The sequence below is a fragment of the Adiantum capillus-veneris genome, chromosome 15, assembly GCF_014529385.1.
Source record: "Adiantum capillus-veneris isolate H3 chromosome 15, ASM1452938v2, whole genome shotgun sequence".
Lineage (NCBI taxonomy): Eukaryota > Viridiplantae > Streptophyta > Polypodiopsida > Polypodiales > Pteridaceae > Adiantum > Adiantum capillus-veneris.
The window spans coordinates 46314850-46320321 of record NC_140945.1 but is presented as its reverse complement, the minus strand read 5'-3'; the positions used below and the strand labels follow the sequence as shown (position 1 = coordinate 46320321).

The 5472-nt window shown below is 41.2% G+C and overlaps 1 pseudogene; it reads left to right on the top strand.

Moving 5' to 3' along the window:
• Positions 1-1064: 1064 nt before the first annotated feature.
• Positions 1065-1841, top strand: LOC147440621 (GCN5-related N-acetyltransferase 4, chloroplastic-like; annotated as a pseudogene).
• The last annotated feature ends 3631 nt before the right edge of the window (positions 1842-5472 follow it).

Here is a 5472-nt window from a genome sequence, read left to right as displayed (position 1 = left end):
TTGCGCTCAACCAAAGCTTTTAGATTTGATTGTTGATTTTGAGATTTTTGGAGGATGTTATCCAACACTTTTAATTTGATTAGAAGCCTATTAGCTAGAATGAATAGTGATTTTTGTTGAGGATTATGATAACACGAGAAGTGCTAGGTACTTTTGATCTCCTTAAAAGGTGATGGTCTTGCTTAATTTGAGCTATCATCTTTGTATTGGCTCTATGAAAATTTGTACGGATCCCTTGCTCCTATTGACTTTTGATGTTTGTCATAGAAGTCAAGAATTTACTCGCCTCCTATGGGGGCTTCTTAGCTAGTGCCAACCTGACGTATACGGTATGCTCTTTAATGGTCTTACAAGATCTAGAGCATGTGGACATGAACTCTATCTAAAGGAAGTATAGCTCCTTAGTTTGATAATCTTTACTTCGTTAGCGAAGTGTCAATTTTTCCCTCCTTGGCCCCTCAACAGCCCACGTGGCTGCAGCGCATCAAAGCTACTGTAAAAATAGTGCTTTACAACGCTAAAAAAAATAGCGCTTTACAGCTATGGCTGCTGTAGGAATGCTTTTAACTCAATTATAACCAACAATTTCCCACTTTTAATGGCTGCGCTCAACCAAAGCTTTTAGATTTGATTGTCGTGCGAAACAAACAGCATAGCGCGCACAGCACAACAAACCTCACACGAGGCAATTGTTTTGCTCCGAGACTGCCCATACGTAACAAGGCTCGTCTTGCACTAGATAGGCAAAAGGTGCTTGAGCATGAGGCTAAGCGAAAAAAGAAGAGGAAAAACAACTGAAGCAGTGGTGATGGACATGATAGCAAAAGTATACATTGACAGTCGACATGATGGCAGAAGTCATAGCAGCAGAAGAGATGATGATGGAGATTGCAGTAGACATGATCGACATGATGATGAAGATCGCGGTAGACATAATTGACATAAGCTAAGGTATAAAAGAGACAAAGAGGATGATATAGAAGCAATCATAGCCACAAGGATGTTGATCAAAGGACATCATGATGATCACATGTATATATTCAATTATGTATATGCTGGTAGTGATGGCGATGGAGAACGTCGATTTTCATCTCCCCTTGAGTAGCCCTTCTGTGCGCTTCTATTCGAGTACTCTCTCTCTCTCTCTCTCTCTCTCTCTCTCTCACACACACACACACACACACACACACACACACACACACACACACACACACCGATGCCCACCCACCTGCTAAGCGACAGTGATTTGAACAGGGTTTAGCAGGAGCCATGGAGGCTTCACCATGACCAACAACTTGGTCGAGCTGATCTCACATGGTCCACCTGCAGCTGTCATCAGCAATACTGTGCCATATGATACGGAGCATCCTCTCCAAATTGCAGTGAGAGAGGCAACTATTGCAGACTTTTGGGAGGTTGCAGATACACACTGTGGTGCTTTCCTTCCGGAGCTGGTCTTTCCTATGGATGCACTTATGTGGTTGGACAGGTAGAAGCTTCTGTAGACGCGTCAAACTGTGACTATTACAGACTTCTGGGAGGTTGTAGATACACACTGTGGTGCTTTCCTTCCGGAGCTGGCCTTTTCTATGGATGCACTTCAGAGTTGTGGCAATGGTTGGAGGTTTGATGGTGCCTCCATGTTGTCGAAGAAATTGTCTGCTTGTGCAGTAAGTGATTGCTGGCATTTTGACCTGGGACATCGTGAGAAGCCTTTGGAGAATGAACCTCTAGGTGGTCTGGAGCTGAGCAGTGTCCTGGGGGTTCTAATTGTTGACACATTAGCAGACTTTCTCCAATGCAATCATCTATGGAAGCAAGCACCTATGCTAGTATCTTGAAAGACTTCGTAATATGTTGACATGGGTGAGAGAATTTATGATGAGAGTGCTCGTCAGTCACAAGCTATTCAGAAACAGGTATGTGCGTAAACGAGAACATGCCAGAAAGCTCTAGGCTTTTTTCAGCTGATGCGACGCGAGGGCCTCTTTCCAATTGCACCTCTCTTCAGATGCAATCACCTATGCGTGCATCTCGAAGGCATGTAGCTCTATGCAAGATGCTCTTATGGACACAACAACTGAGACTGATATTGTTAGTCACGTGGTGCTTGGCAATGCCTTGGGCGATATGTATGCCAGATGTGGTGCACTTGACAAAGCACAAAAACTCCTTGAGGAGCTTCTTGCCAGGAATGTCGCCTCTTTGAATGCATTGATTGTGGGATGTGTGCAACAAGAGTAGGGCCAGAAAGCTCTACGATATTTTCAGTGGATGCAAAGCATTGGAATGCACTTTCCCCATAATACACACAACATGAAGCAGATGCAAACGAAAGGCGTTTCTACAAATCCATTCACCTATGCTTGCACCTTGAAGGCTATTGACCTTATGCAAGCTTGTTGTGCGGAATGCCGCCACAAGATCGCAGGAAGGATCTCTATCGAGACGCAATCAACTACGTCTACATAGGAATCTGGAAGGCATGCGGGTCAATAGATGCAATCACGTACACAGCCATAGATATTAGAATTTGCGATATGATCGCTAGTCAACGTTTGTTGGGAGTACGATTTCATGCTTGGTGGTGGTTTGATCGAGATATATACAAATTGTGGTGTTCTTACAATAGCACAAAATCTTCATTAAGCGTATCCTCCCTGGGATGTCGTCTCGTACAGCGGGTTAAGTGCAGGAGATGCCCAACACCGTTGATGCAAGGAAGTCCATTGCCGACAGACATTCAATTGCAGTGAGTAAGCATTATCATTTTTTGATTTTTGATACTGAGAATGCAGTTAATGAACACACTGAAAATTGCACGCTGTCGTGGGAATGGCACATTCCCTCGTATTATAAAAATTGGGGAGGACAGTGCAAACTCCCCCATGCAAGGAGACTTGCATGTTTTCTTTTTTTTTAAACATAAAAATGGAACAACAAACAATTAATAACATTGACATCTTGTATGATCATGAACATTGAGCTTGACAAAACTCTTAACACTCCTTGTGGTTTTTGGCGAGGTACCCCTCTGAAGCACTACAATCGGTAACCAATTTATGCGGAGGTACACCACTAAACCACTACGATCGGTATCCCAAACACTCTCAGGTAAAAGAATTTAACACTCTTTCATGAAATCTCTCTCTCTTCTCTCTCTCTCTCTCTCTCTCTCTCTCTCTCTCTCTCTCTCTCTCTCTCTCTCTCTCTCTCTCTCTCTCTCAGTTTCCAATATTTTGTTCGATCTCAGTTCGATGGAACATAGCTAACGAAGCACTCTAGTTGGAAAGTGAATTGGTATAGCCAAATCTTCTTCTTGGTTGCGGTTGTGCATCGGTGAGGCACTTAAGCTCTCAAAGATTCACAAATTTGGTATGGGGATTTGAAACCCTGACAACTCACTTTCAGGACCTTTCTTGGCTCTTCATTGGAACTTACATGTTAGCAACTTTGAATCTACTCCAAGCTATTGGATAATTTCATCTTTCTTCCACACCGTTATTTACGACATAGTTTGGAAGAACTCAAGGTTGTTCTCTTCATGCAATTCAATACGGCTTTGATTTAGGCATCAATCAATTACCTTGCATTTGCAATTTTGATTTAGCATGGCTAATTGACATCTCTTAGGCGGTTGCACATTAGAAATCCATCTAACACTTCAAAAGTGCTTCGCAAGGCGGCTTCTAGATAAGGTTTATATTATTTTAGCCAAGCATGCACTACTCCATGGATTCTATGTTTAGCTCGTTGGACATGGATCTTCCTAAAAATTATTCTTGTTTCAATTGTTTGGGACAGCACCAGAAGAAACATTGTCCCCATGACTTTAATACATAAGGCTTTAACAAATGCTTTTAATAAATTGCAGCTATGATCTTCAAGTCACACTTTATGTATCTAATTTTTTAATTATTTGTATATGATGCAATAGACTGATAGATACAACACATGTAATTAGAAATTTGCAAAAGTTGCTTCCCTTTTTTATTCTCTAAAGGTTTTTTTGCGCATGCATCTAGAGAATCTCTTCATGCTGCATGGATTTCCCTTGTTGGGCACTTCACTTGTGAAAATATTGCATGGTGTGTCTTGTCAATCTACACTTTCTTTGGGAGGGCAAGGCCCATCGCATGGCATGATGTAGAGTCACTTTAGGAGCTAGTCACTTAAGGAGCTATTTATTACGTTCATTCATGTTGGATTCAATCTTATGTTAGGGCGAGTGAAAGGCAAGCAACATAATCAAGGATCCTATAACTATCTATAAGCAAAGGTTACAACTTAGTAGACATATTTTTTATTTAGGCAAATGGTGTAGTTACCCATTGGAATGGAGGAGCAAGGCTCCATAAGAACCCTAGTTAACTCAGGTTGTTAGTTCGTTGTGCATATTGCTTTCTATATCTGCACAAGTGTTAGGGGCATAGAAAAATATGAAGCAAGGATTCCTATTTTATGTCTCTCGTATCGTTGCTTCTAAAGTTTCTGATATGTTGCCAACATACAAAGTGGGAGGACAAGTGTATATGGTGTTAGGGGCATAGAAAAATATGAAGCAAGGATTCCTATTTTATGTCTCTCGTATCGTTGCTTCTAAAGTTTCTGATATGTTGCCAACATACAAAGTGGGAGGATAAGTGTATATGGTTGATTATACAAGAAGTACTAGCGGATACCAAGCCAAGAGGCTTATAGTGGTACATAGAGCGGGTGCTAGGTACATCACATTCAACGGTCATAAGCCAGTTTATTAGGATCTTGTGGTGAATACAATTCACAAAGCATAGTCACTTGTTAAATATTCAAACCAATCTTTTGTCAGCTTCGACAAGCAGTCAAAAGTACACCGAGAATCTAAGCTTTAGAGCCAATGATTCTTGCTTATAAGCTAATACAAGTAATCTGTTATATTTCTTAGCCTATACTTTTGTCTTTGGTCTACATGCCACAGAAAAGGGAGGGTCAATAGATTCAAGGATTGTGAGTGTTGCACGAGCCCTTCCAATGTGATAAGTATATAGGAGCTCTTCCATAGCGGTAAGTATACGGTACATTTCCTAAGCATATCATTCAGTTTTTAATGTTGTAGTTGAGCTATCTAAGTGGGATGCATATTCTTCATGCTGTTGTAAACGGCTTGTTCGAGGTTGCATGGTAATTCATTGGCACAAATTGTGTACAACATGGGCAACATTGACCAAGAGGTTCAAGTTGCCAAAGCAATACCAAGGGTTTTGGACCAAAGAAAACCAACAGTTTTTTCTAGTGGTGCAACATTATTGCCCAAATGATTTTGATGCAAGTGACATGGTTAGGCATCACTACGTGGTAGCAGTTATGGAGAAAGTTAAGAGGTTAGCATATCTATTCCTCTCCTTTATCATGGACTATAAGGTCCACTATGGGTATTTTATAATATTTCATGGTTACCTCTATTATGACGATCATAGGCCTCCATGGTGGTGA